Genomic DNA, 23,381 nt, shown 5'->3' with positions numbered 1-23,381 from the left:
GGAGTTTTTCCTAGCCACCGTGCTTCTACACCTGCATTGCTTGCTGTTTGGGGTTTTAGGCTGGGTTTCTGTACAGCACTTTGAGATATCAGCTGATGGACGAAGGGCTATATAAATAAATTTGATTTGATTTGATTTAGTTCAGGTGCGACAAAACTAGGGCCTGTAGAACCTGCCTTGTTCATAGTGTTGTTAACAACGAGTTGCAGTTCGTGGATGGCATGGATGGCAAGGAATAAGTTAGTCATAAATATTTCAAGAACTAAAAGCTTCGTGTTTGGGACAAATCATTCACTAAATCCTAAACCTGAACTAAATGTTGGAATAAATAATGTGGATATTGAGCAAGTTGTGGTGTCACGGTCAAAACATATTGATACAACAGTAGTCTATCCATAATAAAGTGCTGCTCTGCCTTCTTAAAGAACACCCTCTGTGTTCTGTTAGACAGCTAACTCTTTATCCACAATATAGCAGGGGGTGTAAAGCCATAACACATACGTTTTTCCATCAGCAGACTATGATCAATAATGTCAAAAGGCACACTGAAGTCTAACAAAACAACTCCTAAAATATTTTTATCATGAATCTCTCTCAGCCAATCATTTGTCATTTGTTTAAGCTTGTTGAATGTCTTTCACTATAAGCTGAAAGTCTGTTGTCAATTTGTTTACAGTAAAATATCTGGTCAAACACAATTTTTTCCAAAAGTTTACTAAGGTTTGGTAACAGGCTGATTGGTCGGCTATTTGATTAACTGTGCGTGTGGGCCATTTGATTATCTGTTCAACAGTCTTATTATGGCTTGGAGGTAGAAGCTGTTCAGCCGGTACCACTTGCCGCGCGGAAGCAGAGAGATCAGTGTATGACTTGGGTGGCTGGAGTCTTTGGGCAATTTTAGGGCCTTTCTCTGACGCCTGTTATAGAGGTCTTGGATGTCCCACGCCGTCGTGGGAGACAATGGAGTACAGGAGGGGACTAAGCACGCACCCCTGAGGGGACTGGTGTTGTGGGTCAGCTTGGTGGATGTGGCCCCTTCAGGAAGTCCAGGATCCAGTTGCAGAAGGAGTAGTTTTATCCTAAGGTCCTTAGCTTATTGATGAGCTTGGAGGGCACTATGGTGTTGAATTCTGAGCTGTAGTCGATGAACAGCATTCTGATGTAGGTGTTCCTTTACAGGTAGAAAAGGTCAGTGTGGAGCGCAACATAGATTGCATCATCTGTGGATCTGTTGGGGCGGTATGCGAATTTGAGTGGGTCCAGTGTGTCTGGGAGGATGGTGTTGATGTGAGCTTTAAAAAGGCTACAGAGAGCATGATCACATAGTCATCTGGAACACCTGGTGCTCTCATGCGTGCTTCAATGTTGCTTGCCTCGAAGCGAGCATAGAAGGCATTTAGCTCATCTGTTATGCTTGCATCACTGGTAGTTCGAAGCTGGGTTTCCTTTTGTAATCCGTGACAGTTTGCAAGACTTGCCTCGAACTTAGTCCTGTATCGATGCCTAGCCTGTTCGATGGTTCGTCGGAGGGTGTAGCAGGATTTCTCATAAACTTCCGGATTAATATCCTGCTCTTTGAAATAATAAGCTCTAGCCTTTAGCTCAGTGCAGATGTTGCTTGTAATCCATGGCTTCTGGTTGGGAGATGTACGTACGGTCACTGTGGGGACTACGTCATCGATGCACTTATTAATGAAGCCTGTGACTGATGCAGGAAACTCCTCAATGCCATCAGACGAATCCCGGAACATATTCCAGTCTGTGCTAGCAAAACAGTCCTGTAGCTTAGCTTCATCGGACCACTTCTGTATTGTGTGAGTCACTGGTACTTCCTGTTTGAGTTTTTGTTTGTAAGCAGGAATCAGGAGGATAGTGGTGTGGTCAGACTTCCCAAATGGAGGCCGAGGGGAAACTTTGTACGCGTCTCTGTGTGTGGAGTAAAGGTGATATTAAAAAAACATTCACCTGTAGTTGCATAGGTGACATGCTGGTAGAAATGAGATGAAACGGATTTCAGTTTTCCTGCATTAAAATCACCAGCCACTTTGAGCGGAGCCTCTGGGTGAGCATTTTCTTGTTTGCTTATGAACCTATATAGCTCGTTGAGTGCGGTCTTAGTGCCAGCATCTGTCTGTGGTGGTAAATAGACAGCTACAGAAAATATAGATAAACTCTCTTGGTAAGTATTATGGTCTACAGCTTATCATGAGGTACTCAAACTCAGGCGAGCAGAACCTCGAGACTTCCTTAATATTAAAGATTGTGCGCCAGCTGTTAACAAAGAAACAATGGCACAATAGGTTGGGAACCCATTAAATGGCTGCTAATCCATCCAGCGCCATTCTTTTCTTAAACATCTCGTATCTCCTTTAGCGGGTTGATGTGTGTGTGTGTGTGTGTGTGTGTGTGTGTGTGTGTGTGTGTGTGTGTGTGTGTGCCAATGCCCTGTTTTCAGCAGAAGTCCCATCACAGGGAGAGATGACAGAAATTATACAACATTAAAATAGATTCTAAGATTTACCAGCCCACACAGTGTCCTACACACACACACACACACACACGCACACACACACACACACACACACACACACACACACACACACACACACACACACACACACACACACACACACACACACACACACACACACACACACACACACACACACACACACACACACACACACACACACACACACCCAATCAACCAATCAACCGTGAAGGAAAATAATGAATATCCATTTCCTCCAGAACTCTGTCTTCGACCGTAGATTTAGAGAAGCAATGAGAGGCTTTGTGAGGGGGATCGACTCATGGAAACCAATGTTTTCTCTGAGCTAGACGTGACTGGAATTCTTGGACTTGGTCCCGTTCCAATACTTCATAGATTAACCCTTCTCTTTGCCTCCTCTCCTTGGCCATGTTCTAATACTTCAGAGATTAACCTTCAGCCTTGGCCCTGGTCTAATACTTCAGAGATTAACCTTCAACCTTGGCCATGTTCTAATACTTCAGAGATTAACCTTCAACCTTGGCCATGTTCTAATACTTCAGAGATTAACCTTCAACCTTGGCCATGTTCTAATACTTCAGAGATTAACCTTCAACCTTGGCCATGTTCTAATACTTCAGAGATTAACCTTCAGCCTTGGCCGTTTTCTAATACTTCAGAGATTAACCTTCAACCTTGGCCATGTTCTAATACTTCAGAGATTAACCTTCAACCTTGGCCATGTTCTAATACTTCAGAGATTAACCTTCAACCTTGGCCATGTTCTAATACTTCAGAGATTAACCTTCAACCATGGCCATGTTCTAATACTTCAGAGATTAACCTTCAACCTTGGCCATGTTCTAATACTTCAGCGATTAACCTTCAACCTTGGCCATGTTCTAATACTTCAGAGATTAACCTTCAACCTTGGCCATGTTCTAATACTTCAGAGATTAACCTTCAACATTGGCCATGTTCTAATACTTCAGAGATTAACCTTCAGCCTTGGTCGTTTTCTAATACTTCAAAGATGAACCTTCAGCCTTTGCCGTTTTCCAATACTTCAGAGATTAACCTTCAACCTTGGCCATGTTCTAATACTTCAGAGATTAACCTTCAACATTGGCCATGTTCTAATACTTCAGAGATTAACCTTCAGCCTTGGTCGTTTTCTAATACTTCAAAGATGAACCTTCAGCCTTTGCCGTTTTCCAATACTTCAGAGATGAACCTTCAGCCTTGGTCGTTTTCTAATACTTCAGAGATGAACCTTCAGCCTTGGCCATGTTCTAATAATTCAGAGATGAACCATCAGCCTTGGTCGTTTTCTAATACTTCAGAGATGAAACTTCAGCCTTGTCCGTTTTCTAATACTTCAGAGATGAACCTTCAGCCTTGGTCGTTTTCTAATACTTCAGAGATGAACCTTCAACCTTGGCCATGTTATAATACTTCAGAGATTAACCTTCAGCCTTGGCCGTGTTCTAATACTTCAGAGATTAACCTTCAGCCTTGGCCGTGTTCTAATATTTCAGAGATTAACCTTCAGCCTTGGCCATGTTATAATACTTCAGAGATTAACCTTCAGCCTTGGCCGTGTTCTAATACTTCAGAGATTAACCTTCAGCCTTGGCCATGTTATAATACTTCAGAGATTAACCTTCAACCTTGGCCATGTTATAATACTTCAGAGATTAACCTTCAGCCTTGGCCGTGTTCTAATACTTCAGAGATTAACCTTCAGCCTTGGCCGTGTTCTAATACTTCAGAGATTAACCTTCAGCCTTGGCCATGTTATAATACTTCAGAGATTAACTTTCAGCCTTGGCCATGTTATAATACTTCAGAGATTAACCTTCAGCCTTGGCCGTGTTCTAATACTTCACAGATTAACCATTCAGCCTTGGCCATGTTATAATACTTCAGAGATTAACCTTCAGCCTTGGCCGTGTTCTAATACTTCAGAGATTAACCTTCAGCCTTGGCCATGTTATAATACTTCAGAGATGAACCTTCAGCCTTGGCCGTGTTCTAATACTTCAGAGATTAACCTTCAGCCTTGGCCATGTTATAATACTTCAGAGATTTAGCTTCAGCCTTGGCCGTGTTGTAATACTTCAGAGATTAACCTTCAACCTTGGCCATGTTATAATACTTCAGCCTTGGCCATGTTATAATATTTCAGCCTTGGCCATGTTATAATATTTCAACCTTGGCCATGTTATAATACTTCAGCCTTGGCCATGTTATAATACTTCAGCCTTGGCCATGTTATAATACTTCAGCCTTGGCCATGTTATAATACTTCAGCCTTGGCCATGTTATAATACATCAGAGATACACCCTTCTATCTGCCTCTTCTTTTTGAAGCAATAGCTGATCATCTCCCTACACCGCTGAATGGGTGAAAGTAAGGGTTCCTCTAATGAAATCGGGAGGTGTGTTTCTAAAGTATTGAAACAGAGTCTTACTCCTACTCTGCTAAGAGGTGAGAGAGAGGTGATTCTGCCTCAGTCTAAAGCTTCCTGCCAGTCTCCTGACAGCATACCGATGGATATCCTAACATCCATTTCACTGTCTGCATGTGTTCAATCAATACACCCAGCAGGAGAGGGGAGGAGGGGAAGACGGGATGGAGGGGTCGTAGGGGTCGGAGAGGGGATGATGGGATGGAGGGGAGGGGAGGAGAGGAGAGGAGTGTCTTGACTCCGTTTCCTCTGAAATCAGTGATGAGCCCTTCATTCATTATCCCCTTGGAAAGACAAGGCTATTGCGTGCCTCAAGGCAAACTGTGTGCACGGCATCTTACTCCCTGGCAGGTGCAGAGATATACAGTTTATATAACACAACACATATCTCCAGTTTATATCTAACTCCACAGGAGTTCTGTGTTATATACAGTGATTAACAGTGATTATGGTTACATTCACACAATAATGTGATTATTGTGGATAGTCAGATTAATATAATAGTTTGATTAAAATGTTTACATGCTTTGCAAGAATAACATTTCCCTAATAATCCTGTTTCCATTGACACATCTGAAATCAGGTTTCCTGATAGCACTCTGAAAAATGCAGAAAATGACCAATCAAAATAAACGCTCTACCACAGCGGCCATGTTCTTTTTGGGACGCATACTGTATTTTATTCTGAGTTTGGACATACAGTATGAAGTTTGTATGTGAAAACTACTTTTAACACGCATACATTCAGTTGTTTCCGAACGGACTTCAATCACGTTACAGAGGGAGGCTCTCGGCTGGTGTTTCCGAACGGACTTCAGTCACGTTACAGAGGGAGGCTCTCGGCTGGTGTTTCCGAACGGACTTCAATCACGTTACAGAGGGAGGCTCTCGGCTGGTGTTTCCGAACGGACTTCAATCACGTTACAGAGGGAGGCTCTCGGCTGGTGTTTCCGAACGGACTTCAATCACGTTACAGAGGGAGGCTCTCGGCTGGTGTTTCCGAACGGACTTCAATCACGTTACAGAGGGAGGCTCTCGGCTGGTGCTAGCGCATGCACAGATCAAATACATCTCCGGAACGCCGAGGAAGGTGTTTACATGTCCTAATAATTCAAAAGATTTCTCAGAAAACCAGGTGTTTTAATCGACATATGCTTACTTTGATTTTGGCCTCACGCCTATTTAGATAAACAGAGTAAGGTGTTTACATGATTATTGCATAATCTGTCAACTGTTATAATCAGTTTAATATTTAATTATTACAGGGGATATAAACTTATTCAGTGTATATCTAACTCAACTGGAGTCATGTGTCTGCATCTGTTCTGCTTGAGGATATCATGAGACGTGGATATCAAGAGACATGGATATCATGAGACATGGATATCATGAGACGTGGATATCATGAGACGTGGATATCATGAGACGTGGATATCATGAGACATGACATGGATATCATGTGATGTGGATATCATGAGACATGACATGTATATCATGAGATGTGGATATCATGAGACATGGATATCATCGGAATGGATATCATGGATATCATCGGAATGGATATCATGGATATCATGAGACATGGATATCATGAGACATTGATATCATGAGACATGGATATCATGAGACACGGATATAGACATGGATATCATGAGACATGGATAGAGGTGTGTGGATGGATAGAGTTCTGGATCCCTTGGGTGGTGTTTGATGTTATTGTTATCCCCCCACAGTGAAGAGAAGGGTAATGAGGTTACCCCCAGTAGAGACAGCTGTGAGACGGGGGATACTGGGAAGTATTTAATTAATACCAGTCAGGAGACCCAGTGAGGCCTGCCCTTCTGTTCAAAGCCTTCAGCTAACGTGCCTACCTCTCCCCACTGGCGATGCCCCTCACTGGGCTGAATTATTGAACAGGCTGGGGGGCGGATAGAGGTGAAGGAGGGTGGAGGGTTGTGTCTCTCTCTCTCTGTGTAAGTTAGCTTGAAAGGGAACCCTGGAGGGCCCTAGCCTGGTGACTGTAAACAACCCAACACCTACAGGGAAATAATTGTCCTCAATAAACACACACACACACACATACAGAGAGAGAGAGAGAGAGAGAGAGGGGGGGAGAGAGGGGAGAGAGAGAGAGAGAGAGGGGAGAGAGAGAGAGAGAGGGGAGAGAGAGAGAAAATGGCACCAACGGATAGGGCTGCGATGCTTCTAGCTCTTGTTTTTATGTGTTATTTCTTACATTATTAGCCCAGAAAATGTTTTGTGTTATTACATTCAGCCGTGAAGGCCATTTGGATATCAGAGCGGGAGAGAAATCCTAACAGATAGAAATGTATATAGCTATCTGTGGAATGTTAAAGATAAAGATTTATCTAACTAAAAACGAACGAAGTTTCCCTTTTTGATCTATGGAGTAATTCTACAAAGAACAAGCTAAAAAGAAGCACATATCAATACCAGGTAAAATAACAACCCAATGTTCATCTCCCAGGACAAACTAGCTAGCAACAGCTTATTGTCCATGAATGTTCATCTTTTTATTTTTTTATTTATTTCACCTTTATTTAACCAGGTAGGCTAGTTGAGAACAAGTTCTCATTTGCAACTGCGACCTGGCCAAGATAAAGCATAGCAGTGTGAACAGACAACACAGAGTTACACATGGAGTAAGCAATTAACAAGTCAATAACACAGTAGAAAAAAAAAAAATGGGCAGTCTATATACAATGTGTGCAAAAGGCATGAGGTAGGCGAATAATACAATTTTGCAGATTAACACTGGGGTGATAAATGATCAGATGGTCATCTCCCAGGACAAACTAGCTAGCAACAGCTTATTGTCCATGAATGTTCATCTCCCAGGACAAACTAGCTAGCAACAGCTTATTGTCCATGAATGTTCATCTCCCAGGACAAACTAGCTAGCAACAGCTTATTGTCCATGAATGTTCATCTCCCAGGACAAACTAGCTAGCAACAGCTTATTGTCCATGAATGTTAATCTCCCAGGACAAACTAGCTAGCAACAGCTTATTGTCCATGAATGTTCATCTCCCAGGACAAACTAGCTAGCAACAGCTTATTGTCCATGAATGTTCATCTCCCAGGACAAACTAGCTAGCAACAACTTATTGTCCATGAATGTTCATCTCCCAGGACAAACTAGCTAGCAATAGCTTATTGTCCATGAATGTTCATCTCCCAGGACAAACTAGCTAGCAACAACTTATTGTCCATGAATGTTCATCTCCCAGGACAAACTAGCTAGCAATAGCTTATTGTCCATGAATGTTCATCTCCCAGGACAAACTAGCTAGCAACAGCTTATTTTCCATGAATGTTTTGCGTGTACTTTCGAGCTGTCCTGAAATTAAAATAGTTGATTCACAGTTGGTTTTGGTATTTTAATGTCATGATTGTGTCTGGTGGGGATAGACAAAATGATCATGCGCACGCATATACAAGGTGTAACCGTAACCCTGAACCTAACCCTAACTCTAACCCTAGACACAATCCTGTGACTGGAACATCCTCATAATATTTGGCTTCACAAATATCATATGATTCTAATATGCTAAGCAGTAACTTCACAACAGTAAATATTGCAGACCCCCAGACTCGCATGAAATTGACCAGCTTATGGGAGATCTCCCCAGACTCTAAAAAGTAAGAATTCTGTTTTCTTTCAATACAAAACCCAATTAGCCTGCTGTCTATTATTCTCTCTCTCTCTGAAATCTCCCTATCCCCCACTCTCTCAATTCAATTCAAGGGGCTTTATTGGCATGTTAACATTGTCAAAGCAAGTGAAGTAGATAATATACAAAAGTGAAATAAACAATAAAAATGAACAGTTAACATTACACTCGCAGAAGTTCCAAAAGAATAAAGACATTACAAATGTCATATTATGTATATATACTGTCATGACGTTGCCCTCATTGGGTACAGCGAGCACCCCTCCCTCTGCACCAGCCCTTTTCTCTGCACCGTCCCCCTACCCCCTGTCTCCTACACCCAGGCTGCTGTGGTCAGAGAGAGGTCGTAAATTCCTGGAGGAGATCATCTCCTCATGGCCACAGTATAGAGAGAGAGAGAGAGTGAGTTTTCATAGAGAGAACAAAGGAGTTTCTTCCACCTCACAGAGCATGAGGTCCGAACAACATTTATGTTCTGGACAAGGTATAAAACATTGGTGAAGAATCCAGCTACGAACTGGTCCGTTTGGTACAATTTTGTGAAACTCATGGGAGACAATACCATATTACCATAACGCTGTTTATATAATAGCCTCAGTTATGAGGCTTACATCTAATTGTTGTATAATATGAAGGAGTGTGGATGATACTGTTTGTGAAATTGTGTAATGTGATTTTGGACTGTTTAATGAAGGAAACTCCAATTCGCTTTGGAGTTTAACTAAATCAGAGGACCGCCCATGAGCACAGTTATGGTCGGGCATCTTGGGACAGGCTCTTTTCTGCTCTTCCGAATAAAACCCCCACCCGGGTTTTCTGTCACCAGACCATGTTTCTCTCAATTACGAGAGGTTAAAGGTTGCAGACCAGCTTACCTCGATAACGAGAGGGCCAAGGTTTGAGACGATTGCTGAATCTTTTAACCATCCCACGTGGTTAAACTCTTAGACTATCGATACTGACAGAATAAGAACAAGTCTTTGATATTAATTACTAGTCTGTGGGGAGAAATAATCACAAGTGATACAGTGTTGTTTTCTCAATTAAACTTTTAGTTCAAATCATTTTACAAAAGTAACACATTACAAAACAACAGAAAAACCATTCCACAAATAACACAGCAAAATATCTTATTAACAACGCACATGTTCATTCACAATCGACATAAAATGGCAGCTACTCTCAGTACGATGCTATTCTTCGCTACAACCGAGCAGGGCTCATATTACTCTCTGCAAACTTAACTCTAACTTCCTCAAGATGTTACTAAGACACACCTTAAACACTCTTGACATGTTAGCGAGTTATTACATTTAAATTACTATTTTTTATCATCAATAACATACCTGAAAAAAGGGAGGAATAATCATGAAAGTGATACGGTGTTGTTTTCTCAATTATACTTTTAGTGCAATGAGAAGAGACCGCGATTTCCCCAGGAATATGGGTGGAGACCAGAGCAATTGATCTCCGGCTCATAGATTAAGAGCATTTAGTGGATCACAGATGAACACTTTTAGGCACCACAAAATAAAGTAATCAATATAATGTTTACACATTACTCTCACAATTGTACCCTTTGTACGCTTGACGGATTTGAACTTTAACACAATTATATGAATGTTATCGATCTCTATCAACTAATACTGAATGCATTATCTTTTTAACCTTAGATGGTTTAAGATCCTCACATACTATGAACTTACTAATACTTTTTATTGTATAACAGGCTATATATTTCCTTTAACCTGTCACATCTGCAGCTAGGAATTTGGTATCATTGAACACGAAGACATACAACCGCCGAAACATTTATTCTATAACGACATGAGTGAATGTCACTCTGAACTATCCATTCTAACCACGACAGAGAGAGAGAGAGATAGAGAGAGAGGCTAGACAGACTCTCTAACAGAAACAAACTTTTCAACAGAGATCCCGACGACACACTGAGCGTAAATATATGTATTGATTGCAATTATTCCAGAATGAGTGAGCGTTAATGTGCAAAGGATTAACATTTCAATTGTTATAATTATTAACTGTGTGTTGTCTTATCTCAGTTGACCCCCACTTCCCTATTTGTCCACCAAGCCGCGATACCGGTTTATCCCACTAGGGAAACTACACTATCATTTCCTTGTAACTATCTACTGTTTGTTTATGCATTTCTGTGAATTACTTAGTTAGTAAATAAATGATTTAAGACAATTGATGTATGGATGACTCATAGTGAAGACTGGGTTCGTGCTGATAACCAACAATTTACGACGTTTGGAACGAGACTAACGTGAGGTAAAGAAGAATTCATTAATCAGAAGACTATTGAAAATTATAACTTTGTAATCTGAATATTTTCCTTGGTGCCCCGACTTCCTAGATAATTACAGTTACATGTTTAATTGCGTAATACTAATTACAGAGAGTGATTTGATAAATAAGTCTTCAGTTTAATGATGCCAAAGACATGACAATACAGTGTTGTAACGATGTGTAAATAGTTCAAGTTAAACAGGGAAAATAAATAAGCATAAATATAGGTTGTATTTACAATGGTGTTTGTTCTTCACTGGTTGCCCTTTTCTTGCGGCAACAGGCCACAAATCTTACTGCTGTGATGGCACACTATGGTATTTTACCCAGTAGATATGGGAGTTTATCAAAATCGGGTTTGTTTTCAAATTGTCTGTGGATCTGTGTAATCTGAGGGAAATATGTGTCTCTAATATGGTCATACATTTGGCAGGAGGTTAGTAAGTGCAGCTCAGTTTTCACCTCATTTTGTGGGCAGTGAGCACATAGCCTTTCTTCTCTTGAGTTCTGCCTACGACGGCCTTTCTCAATAGCAACGCTATGCTCACTGAGTCTGTACATAGTCAAAGCTTTCCTTAAGTTTGGGTCAGTCACAGTGGTCAGGTATTCTGACACTGTGTACTCTCTGTTTAGGGCTAAATAGCATTCTAGTTTGCTCTGTTTTGTTAATTCTTTCCAATGTGTCAAGTAATTATCTTTTTGTTTTCTCATGATTTAGTTGGGTCTAATTGTGTTGCTGTCCTGGGGCTCTGTGGGGACTGTTTGTGTTTGTGAACAGAGCCCCAGGATTAGCTTAATTAGGGGACTCTTCTCCAGGTTCATCTCTCTGTAGGTGATGGCTTTGTAATGGAAGGTTTGGGAATCACTTCATGTTAGGTGGTTGTTGAATTTAACATCTCTTTTCTGGATTGTGATAATTAGTGAATATCGGCCTAATTCTCCTCTGCATTATTTGGTGTTTTACGTTGTACACCGAGGATATTTTTGCAGAATTCTGCATGCAGTCTCAATTTGGTGTTTGTCTTTCTCTCTCTCTTTCTGTCTCTCTCGTTCTCTCTAAAGTCTCCCTCTGTTTCGCTATCTGTTTCTCTCACTTATTCTCTCTCTCTCTTACCCTCCTCTCAACTCTCCATGAGTAATCATTATGAAGACCATCATAAGGGAACTGATGCTCTCTGTGTTTAACAAAACAAATACGTTGATTTTTGCACAGGGGAGACGGAGAAAGACATTGAGAAAGAGATGTTGAAAGAGATGGAGATGATTACTTTTGAGCCACAGCTGAGTGAGCAAACGTTTAAATAATTTGCTTTTTATTTTTATTTTACTGGGCTGATGGTGCCTGATGGTCAGTCTCAGTGGAAGGAGAGAGCAGCAGACTGATGGTCAGTCTCAGTGGAAGGAGAGAGCAGCAGACTGATGGTCAGTCTCAGTGGAAGGAGAGAGCAGCAGACTGATGGTCAGTCTCAGTGGAAGGAGAGAGCAGCAGACTGATGGTCAGTCTCAGTGGAAGGAGAGAGCAGCAGACTGATGGTCAGTCTCAGTGGAAGGAGAGAGCAGCAGACTGATGGTCAGTCTCAGTGGAAGGAGAGAGCAGCAGACTGATGGTCAGTCTCAGGGGAAGGAAAGAGAAGCAGACTGATGGTCAGTCTCAGTGGAAGGAGAGAGCAGCAGACTGATGGTCAGTCTCAGTGGAAGGAGAGAGCAGCAGACTGATGGTCAGTCTCAGTGGAAGGAAAGAGAAGCAGACTGATGGTCAGTCTCAGTGGAAGGAGAGAGCAGCAGACTGATGGTCAGTCTCAGTGGAAGGAGAGAGCAGCAGACTGATGGTCAGTCTCAGTGGAAGGAAAGAGAAGCAGACTGATGGTCAGTCTCAGTGGAAGGAGAGAGCAGCAGACTGATGGTCAGTCTCAGTGGAAGGAGAGAGCAGCAGACTGATGGTCAGTCTCAGTGGAAGGAGAGAGCAGCAGACTGATGGTCAGTCTCAGTGGAAGGAGAGAGCAGCAGACTGATGGTCAGTCTCAGTGGAAGGAGAGAGCAGCAGACTGATGGTCAGTCTCAGTGGAAGGAGAGAGCAGCAGACTGATGGTCAGTCTCAGTGGAAGGAGAGAGCAGCAGACTGATGGTCAGTCTCAGTGGAAGTAGAGAGCAGCAGACTGATGGTCAGTCTCAGTGGAAGGAGAGAGCAGCAGACTGAGGCCTCTCAACATCCCTCTGCTCTCCCTTTCCTCCACTGACAATGACCAAAAAGGGACACAGTCTTCCAGCTGATGGCGACACTCAGTCAGACACAGTAATCGGAGCCATCCGATTGGCCAGCGGTAGGTTTATAGTGCATTTGATTGACTGTCAGGGCCTGCCGGGAAGGCAGAATTTGTACCTTCAGACACATGAAATGGTTCAAAATGACAACAGTTGGCCTATCCGGTGCACAGGGCAGCTGAATCAGGTGCACCTACCGACAACAGCATGAGACAAATAAAAAAAATAGGAACACAAGGCGATAGACAAGGAATGCCTTTGAGATCGACCAGTCGGTGGCCACTGCTCTAGAAAGTTGAGTGAAGTTCAATCTCGTGCTTCTCCCTGTGGACTAATATTTACACTGGGCCAATTGTGCGCCGCCCTATGGGACTCCCAATCACGGCCGGTTGTGATACAGCCTGGAATTGAACTAGGGTCTGTAGTGATTCCTCTAGCACTGAGATGCAGTGCCTTAGACTTCTGTGCCACTCGGAAGATTTAAATGTAAAGTATTTTAATAAACATTGAAAGGTGAATGTAAGAAACAGACAGCATTTTCAATAGGCTTGTCACGGATCCCTCCGGAACTTTCATCATGCACACCTTTTGCCTATTCCCACTGATTAGTACTTGTATAAGTGTGACCTTGGTTTCCATTGTCTGTTGATTATTGTTACAATGTCCGTTGGTGCGGGTGAGTACCTGTGCTGTGTGTTTTGGGCTTTCCTGCCCTTGTGGATTGTGCAGATGATTACGGGTCTCGTCCCGTGTGTTAATCATTGTGTGTATTTATTCAAGGTGCTCCTCACTCTTTTGTTTGGGTTTCAACCCTGTGCTTTTGTTACGTGTTTGTTTGGTCTTCGTCCCCTTGCCTTTACACGGCACGCTGTAATTTGGGGTATAATAAAAAAAACTATTACGCAGGCTTGTTACCATCGTGGCGATTGTTACCATCGTGGCAAGGCTAAATGTCATATTAAACAGCACATAAACACTCTAAATAGGTTAGGAGCCAGACAAAGAGCCTAAGAAGGAACGAAAATGAATTATTTAATGCTATATTTGTCACGACTTCCGCCGAAGTCGGCTCCTCTCCTTGTTCGGGCGGCCAGGGTAAGGTTCCTAGACACCTGCCCAAAGGTAAGCTACATCCCTTCCACAACGGCCTTGGTCACACCTGTCGGTTGATTTTCTAACGGATCTTCCTCCCTCACAGGGGAACACCACGATCCTGGTCGTTGTGGATCGGTTTTCTAAGTCCTGTCGTCGCCTCCCTTTGCCCGGTCTCCCTACGGCCCTACAGACGGCAGAGGCCCTGTTTACACACGTCTTCCGGCACTACGGGGTGCCTGAGGATATAGTGTCTGATCGGGGTCCCCAGTTCACGTCCAGGGTGTGGAAGGCGTTCATGGAACATTTGGGGGTCTCGATCAGCCTTACCTCGGGTTTCCGCCCCGAGAGTAATGGGCAGGTGGAGAGAGTGAACCAGGATGTGGGCAAGTTTCTGTGGTCCTATTGCCAGGACCGGCCGGGGGAGTCGGCAGTGTTCGTGCCCTGGGCAGAGATGGTGCAGAACTCGCTCCGCCACTCCTCCACTAACCTCTCCCCCTTTCAGTGTGTATTGGGGTACCGGCCGGTTCTGGCACCGTGGCATCGGAATCAGACAAAGGCTCCATTTTTCATGTATCCATTTGTTTTGTCTTGTTCCCTGCACACCTGGTTTTCATTCCCCAATCAATCCATATGTATTTATTCCTCTGTTCCCCATCATGCCTTTGTGTAAGATTGTTTGTGTTATGTGTATTGTGGATATTGTTACGCGCATTTCTTTTGGTTTATGTTCCGTGTTTGGGATCATTTTATGTTACTTTGTGCTGTCATTTTGGACCGGCATAAAAAGTGAGCCTGTTCACTACACTCTGCTCTCCTGCACCTGACTTCTTCTCCAAAACACACTCCTAACAATATTATTTAAATTAATTCAAGGCTATAGCCTACAAAGAAATACATTGTGAAGCATTTGCGATTGTGACGCAACAGGCTGGTAGGGACAGAAAGCGTTCAGCATTGAAACATTTCATTGTATTAAATCCTTATAGTCTATAAATTGCGCATGTAGGCTGAGATTTACTCAGAATGAAATACAATTCAACTAAAAATGACTTAGTACCTTTGAATTCATTTTTAGAATTAATTTAGAAACGAGTTTGGCCAGTCTGGGGCTTCAGGCTCGTGCCATGGTGCCTGGAGAAGAGGCCCGCAGCGGACAATATCCTCTCCACACTTGCAGAGCCCCTGTGGATGCTAAACACCCTTTTGGCTACTCCTGCCAGGCTGGGCTGAGTTCATTTCTACATTTTCTATAGGTAGGCCTAAAGGTTTAGGCAAAATAACCCAATCAAAACAAAGGTTCTAGAACATGGGAATATACCAGGCCTGTTGGGCCAAAATCAGTTATGGCCTATTGTATAGATTATAAAACAAAAATGGACGCAATGTTTAAGAGATCAGATTTTTATTTTATAAATATTTTTGCTATAATGACTCAGTTATCTACCATCTCGTTCCTTTCTTTTAGCATATGCACATAGTAAGTACACCATTATGCTTTCAGGATACTTGTTTTTTAAAATTCAGATTCCACAATGAATCTTCTGTTGTGGACACTACATCACCACACTCCCTCTCTTGCTCTTGGTCCTCATCTTTACAAGTCAACTTGATTTAGCATCTGTGTGTTTTATATATTAGCCTAAATAGGGCTGTAGTCTGAGTGCCAGAGTGTTTCTGCTTTAGTCAACTCGTGCAATGTCTTGTTTGACTGGCGAGGCAATTTCCAAAAATGGTCCAATACCCTGGCCAACGGCTCTCTGTCGGCATCCATAGTTATTTCAAACAGCCGTCTCTGTGTGACGCCGTGCCAACCTTTGAGTCAATCCCACTGAGGGTTCCTGCCCTGAGGAGACTGTGACTCATGGTTATGATAATATGTGATCTGTTGAGTCATCAGCTGAGCTGGTAGTTATGGGAGAAAAGGAGAGAGAGACAAAGAAAGAGAGAGGGGAGAGATATATGTCTGAAGGGGAGGGAGAGGGAGGGGTAGAGAGAGATGTCTGAGGGGGAGAGAGAGGAAGGCAGAGAGAGGGAGAGAGAGGAAGGCAGAGAGACGGAGAGAGAGATGTCTGAGGGGGAGAGAGAGGGAGGCAGACCAGAGTGGTAGAGAGAGATGTCTGAGGGGAGAGAGAGGAAGGCAGAGAGACGGAGAGAGAGATGTCTGAGGGGAGAGAGGGAGGCAGACAGAGTTGTAGAGAGAGATGTCTGAGGGGAGAGAGAGGGAGGCAGACCAGAGTGGTAGAGAGAGATGTCTGAGGGGAGAGAGAGGGAGGCAGACAGAGTGGTAGAGAGAGATGTCTGAGGGGAGAGAGAGGGAGGCAGACAGAGGGGTAGAGAGAGATGTCTGAGGGGGAGAGAGAGGGAGGCAGACCAGAGTGGTAGAGAGAGATGTCTGAGGGGGAGAGAGAGGAAGGCAGAGAGACGGAGAGAGAGATGTCTGAGGGGGAGAGAGAGGAAGGCAGAGAGACGGAGAGAGAGATGTCTGAGGGGAGAGAGAGGAAGGCAGAGAGACGGAGAGAGAGATGTCTGAGGGGAGAGAGAGGAAGGCAGAAAGACGGAGAGAGAGATGTCTGAGGGGGAGAGAGAGGAAGGCAGAGAGACGGAGAGAGAGATGTCTGAGGGGGAGAGAGAGGAAGGCAGAGAGACGGAGAGAGAGATGTCTGAGGGGGAGAGAGAGGAAGGCAGAGAGACGGAGAGAGAGATGTCTGAGGGGGAGAGAGAGGGAGGCAGACAGAGGGGTAGAGAGAGATGTCTGAGGGGGAGAGAGAGGGAGGCAGAGAGACGGAGAGAGAGATGTCTGAGGGGGAGAGAGAGGAAGGCAGAGAGACGGAGAGAGAGTTGTCTGAGGGGGAGAGAGAGGAAGGCAGAGAGACGGAGAGAGAGATGTCTGAGGGGGAGAGAGAGGAAGGCAGAGAGACGGAGAGAGAGATGTCTGAGGGGGAGAGAGAGGGAGGCAGACCAGAGTGGTAGAGAGAGATGTCTGAGGGGGAGAGAGAGGAAGGCAGAGAGACGGAGAGAGAGATGTCTGAGGGGGAGAGAGAGGGAGGCAGACAGAGGGGTAGAGAGAGATGTCTGAGGGGAGAGAGAGGGGAGGCAGAGAGACGGAGAGAGAGAGATGTCTGAGGGGGAGAGAGAGGAAGGCAGAGAGACGGAGAGAGAGTTGTCTGAGGGGAGAGAGAGGAAGGCAGAGAGACGGAGAGAGAGATGTCTGAGGGGAGAGAGAGGAAGGCAGAGAGACGGAGAGAGAGATGTCTGAGGGGAGAGAGAGGGAGGCAGACCAGAGTGGTAGAGAGAGATGTCTGAGGGGAGAGAGAGGAAGGCAGAGAGACGGAGAGAGAGATGTCTGAGGGGAGAGAGAGGGAGGCAGACAGAGGGGTAGAGAGAGATGTCTGAGGGGAGAGAGAGGGAGGCAGAGAGACGGAGAGAGAGATGTCTGAGGGGAGAGAGAGGAAGGCAGAGAGACGGAGAGAGAGTTGTCTGAGGGGAGAGAGAGGAAGGCAGAGAGACGGAGAGAGAGATGTCTGAGGGGAGAGAGAGGAAGGCAGAGAGACGGAGAGAGAGATGTCTGAGGGGAGAGAGAGGGAGGCAGACCAGAGTGGTAGAGAGAGATGTCTGAGGGGAGAGAGAGGAAGGCAGAGAGACGGAGAGAGAGATGTCTGAGGGGAGAGAGAGGGAGGCAGACCAGAGTGGTAGAGAGAGATGTCTGAGGGGAGAGAGAGGAAGGCAGAGAGACGGAGAGAGAGATGTCTGAGGGGGAGAGAGAGGGGAGGCAGACAGAGTGGTAGAGAGAGATGTCTGAGGGGAGAGAGAGGAAGGCAGAGAGAGAGGAGAGAGAGATGTCTGAGGGGGAGAGAGAGGGAGGCAGACAGAGGGGTAGAGAGAGATGTCTGAGGGGGAGAGAGAGGGAGGCAGAGAGACGGAGAGAGAGATGTCTGAGGGGGAGAGAGAGGAAGGCAGAGAGACGGAGAGAGAGATGTCTGAGGGGGACAGAGAGGAAGGCAGAGAGACAGAGAGATATGTCTGAGGGGGAGAGAGAGGGGAGGCAGAGAGACGGAGAGAGAGATGTCTGAGGGGGGAGAGAGAGGGAGGCAGACCAGAGTGGTAGAGAGAGATGTCTGAGGGGAGAGAGAGAGGAAGGCAGAGAGACGGAGAGAGAGATGTCTGAGGGGGAGAGAGGGAGGCAGACCAGAGTGGTAGAGAGAGATGTCTGAGGGGGAGAGAGAGGAAGGCAGAGAGACGGAGAGAGAGATGTCTGAGGGGGAGAGAGAGGGAGGCAGACCAGAGTGGTAGAGAGAGATGTCTGAGGGGGAGAGAGAGGAAGGCAGAGAGACGGAGAGAGAGATGTCTGAGGGGGAGAGAGGGAGGCAGACAGAGTGGTAGAGAGAGATGTCTGAGGGGGAGAGAGAGGGAGGCAGACCAGAGTGGTAGAGAGAGATGTCTGAGGGGGAGAGAGAGGAAGGCAGACAGAGTGGTAGAGAGAGATGTCTGAGGGGGAGAGAGAGGGAGGCAGACAGAGGGGTAGAGAGAGATGTCTGAGGGGGAGAGAGAGGGAGGCAGACCAGAGTGGTAGAGAGAGATGTCTGAGGGGGAGAGAGAGGAAGGCAGAGAGACGGAGAGAGAGATGTCTGAGGGGGAGAGAGAGGGAGGCAGACAGAGGGGTAGAGAGAGATGTCTGAGGGGAGAGAGAGGGAGGCAGAGAGACGGAGAGAGATGTCTGAGGGGGAGAGAGAGGAAGGCAGAGAGACGGAGAGAGAGATGTCTGAGGGGGAGAGAGAGGAAGGCAGAGAGACGGAGAGAGAGATGTCTGAGGGGGAGAGAGAGAGAAGGCAGAGAGACGGAGAGAGAGATGTCTGAGGGGGAGAGAGAGGAAGGCAGAGAGACGGAGAGAGAGATGTCTGAGGGGGAGAGAGAGGGAGGCAGACCAGAGTGGTAGAGAGAGATGTCTGAGGGGGAGAGAGAGGAAGGCAGAGAGACGGAGAGAGAGATGTCTGAGGGGAGAGAGAGGAAGGCAGAGAGACGGAGAGAGAGATGTCTGAGGGGAGAGAGAGGGAGGCAGACCAGAGTGGTAGAGAGAGATGTCTGAGGGGGAGAGAGAGGAAGGCAGAGAGACGGAGAGAGAGATGTCTGAGGGGAGAGAGAGGGAGGCAGACAGAGTGGTAGAGAGAGATGTCTGAGGGGAGAGAGAGGAAGGCAGAGAGACGGAGAGAGAGATGTCTGAGGGGAGAGAGAGGGAGGCAGACAGAGGGGTAGAGAGAGATGTCTGAGGGGGAGAGAGAGGGAGGCAGAGAGACGGAGAGAGAGATGTCTGAGGGGAGAGAGAGGAAGGCAGAGAGACGGAGAGAGAAATGTCTGAGGGGGACAGAGAGGAAGGCAGAGAGACAGAGAGAGATATGTCTGAGGGGGAGAGAGAGGGAGGCAGAGAGACGGAGAGAGAGATGTCTGAGGGGGAGAGAGAGGGAGGCAGACCAGAGTGGTAGAGAGAGATGTCTGAGGGGGAGAGAGAGGAAGGCAGAGAGACGGAGAGAGAGATGTCTGAGGGGGAGAGAGAGGGAGGCAGACCAGAGTGGTAGAGAGAGATGTCTGAGGGGGAGAGAGAGGAAGGTAGAGAGACGGAGAGAGAGATGTCTGAGGGGGAGAGAGAGGGAAGCAGAGAGAGGGGTAGAGAGAGATGTCTGAGTTTGTTCAGTCTCAGCAGGAGTAGACAAATGACTTGTCATACATTTAGTCTCTCCCCCAGTCCAGAGTGAGAGTGATAGCTACAGTGGAGCTGACGCACGCAAACGCTACACTTCCTCTATGAATATTCCTATTCTCCCTCAGGCACCTCAGATGATGATAAAGGAATTTTACTTCCTATTTAAAATGCTGTTCATCAACTTGGTTCAGTTCAGCGCCGAAATAAATAATACGAGTTTACTGTCAGCTACAGTTAGAGAGTTCAAATCATAGTCAGGTCTAGTCTGGTCTGGCCTAGTCTAGTCTAGTTTGGTCTGGCCTAGTCTGGTCTGGTCTAGTCTAGTCTGGTCTAGTCTGGTCTGGCCTAGTCTAGTCTAGTTTGGTCTGGCCTAGTCTGGTCTAGTCTAGTCTGGTCTGGCCTAGTCTAGTCTAGTCTAGTTTGGTCTGGTCTGGCCTAGTCTAGTCTAGTTTGGTCTTGTCTAGTCTGGTCTGGTCTAGTCTAGTTTGGTCTAGTCTGGCCTAGTTTAGTCTAGATTGGTCTGGTCTGGCCTAGTCTGGTCTGGTCTGGCCTAGTCTAGTTTGGTCTAGTCTGGTCTAGTCTGGTCTAGTCTAGTCTGGTCTGGCCTAGTCTAGTCTAGTCTGGTCTGGCCTAGTCTAGTCTAGTCTGGTCTGGCCTAGTCTAGTCTAGTTTGGTCTAGTCTGGTCTGGCCTAGTCTGGTCTGGTCTGGTCTAGTCTAGTTTGGTCTAGTCTGGTCTGGCCTAGTCTAGTCCGGTCTGGCCTGGTCTAGTCTAGTCTAGTTTGGTCTGGTCTGGCCTAGCCTATTCTAGTTTGGTCTGGTCTGGCCTAGCCTAGTCTAGTCTAGTTTGGTCTGGTCTGGTCTGGCCTAGCCTAGTCTAGTCTAGTTTGGTCAACAATTTGCAACAATGCAAAACGTTATGTTTGGCGTAAAAGCAACACAGCTCATCACCCTGAACACACCATCCCCACTGTCAAACATGGTGGTGGCAGCATCATGGTTTGGGCCTGCTTTTCTTCAGCAGGGACAGGGAAGATGGTTCAAATTGATGGGAAGATGGATGGAGCCAAATACAGGACCATTCTGGAAGAAAACCTGATGGAGTCTGCAAAAGACCTGAGACTGGAACGGAGATTTGTCTTCCAACAAGACAATGATCCAAAACATAAAGCAAAATCTACAATGGAATGGTTCAAAAATAAACATATCCAGGTGTTAGAATGGCCAAGTCAAAGTCCAGACCTGAATCCAATCGAGAATCTGTGGAAAGAACTGAAAACTGCTGTTCACAAATGCTCTCCATCCAACCTCACTGAGCTCGAGCTGTTTTGCAAGGAGGAATGGGAAAAAATGTCAGTCTCTCGATGTGCAAAACTGATAGAGACATACCCCAAGCGACTTACAGCTGTAATCGCAGCAAAAGGTGGCGCTACAAAGTATTAACTTAAGGGGGCTGAATAATTTTGCACGCCCAATTTTTCATTTTTTGATTTGTTAAAAAAGTTTGAAATATCCAATAAATGTCGTTCCACTTCATGATTGTGTCCCACTTGTTGTTGATTCTTCACAAAAAAATACAGTTTTATATCTTTATGTTTGAAGCCTGAAATGTGGAAAAAGGTCGCAAAGTTCAAGGGGGCCGAATACTTTCGCAAGGCACTGTATATAGGGATGTATATAGGGATGTAAATAGGGATGTATATAGTGATGTATATTGGGATGTATATAGGGATGTATATAGTGATGTATATAGGGATGTAAATAGGGATGTATATAGTGATGTATATAGGGATGTTTATAGGGATGTATATAGGGATGTATATATGGGATATATAGGGATATATATAGGGATGTATATATGGGATACAAAGTGATGTATATAGGGATGTATCAATGGGATATAAAGGGATGTATAAATGGATTTATATAGGGATGTATATAGGGATGTTTATAGGGATGTATATAGGGATGTATCAATGGGATATATAGGGATGTATATAGGCATGTATCAAAATCAATTGGCAATCATATTACCTCCCAAGATAGTTATTTTAGGTTATAGTCCCAGCCGTGTATATTCCCCCTCAAGCTGATATCACGATGGCCCTCAATGAACACTGGACTTTGTGTAAACTGGAAACCACATATCTCCACCTCTCCAGTCCTTTTACTGAAACCCCTCCATCCCTCTATCCCTCCATATCTCTATCCGTACATCCTTCCATCTCTCCAGGCCTGTTTCTACAATCCCTCCATCCCTCCATCCCTCCATCCCTCCCTCCATCCCTCCATCCCTCCATCCCTCCATCCCTCCCTCCATCCCTTTATCCCTCCATCCCTCTATCCCTCCATCCCTCCATCCATCCATCCCTCCACTGCTCCCTCCATCCCTCCATCTCTCCATCCCGCCATTCCTCCATCTCTCCTTGCCTCCATCCCCGCATCTCTCCATCCCTCCATCCCTCCATCCCTCCATCTCTCCCTCCATCTCTCCATCCCTCCATCTCTCCCTCCATCTCTCCTTGCCTCCATCCCCGCATCTCTCCATCCCTCCATCTCTCCATCCCTCCATCACTCCATACCTCCACCCTCCATCCCTTCATCTCTCCATCCCTCCACCCCTCCATCCCTCCCTCCACTACTCCCTCTCTCCCTCCATCCCTCCCTCCATCTCTCCATTCCTCCATCCCTCCATCCATCCATCCCTCCATCTCTCCTTGCCTCCATCCCTCCATCTCTCCATCCCTCCATCACTCCATCCCTCCATCCCTCCATCCCTCCATCTCTCCATCACTCCATCCCCCACCCTCCATCCCTTCATCTCTCCATCCCTCCACCCCCTCCATCCCTCCCTCCACTACTCCCTCTCTCCCTCCCGTCTCTCCATCCCTCCATCCCCCATCCCTCCATCTTTCATCCCTCCATCTCTCCATCCCTCCATCTTTCCATCCCCCCATCCCTCCCTCCCTCTATCCCTCCATCCCTCCATCTCTCCATCTCTCCATCCCTCCATCCCTCCATCTCTCCATCCCTCCATCTCTCCATCCCTCCATCCCTCCATCTCTCCATCCATCCCTCCATGTATCCATCCCTCCATCTAACCATCACTCCATCCCTCCATCTCTCCATTCCTCCATCCCCCCCATCCCTCCATCTCTCCATCCCTCCATCCCTTTATCTCTCCATCCCTCCATCCCTCCATCCCTCCATCCATCCCTCTCTCCCTACATCCCTCCATCCCTCTATCCGTCTCTCCATCCCTCCATCTCTCCATCCCTCTATCCGTCTCTCCATCCCTCCCTCTCTCCCTCCATCCTTCTCTCCCTCTATCACTCCATCCTCCATCTCTCCATCCCTCCAT

Source organism: Oncorhynchus nerka, linkage group LG6 (genome assembly GCF_034236695.1).
Source record: "Oncorhynchus nerka isolate Pitt River linkage group LG6, Oner_Uvic_2.0, whole genome shotgun sequence".
Taxonomy (NCBI): Eukaryota; Metazoa; Chordata; class Actinopteri; order Salmoniformes; family Salmonidae; genus Oncorhynchus; species Oncorhynchus nerka.
The sequence above is the reverse complement of the archived record's forward strand: the minus strand, read 5'-3'. Positions refer to the sequence as shown.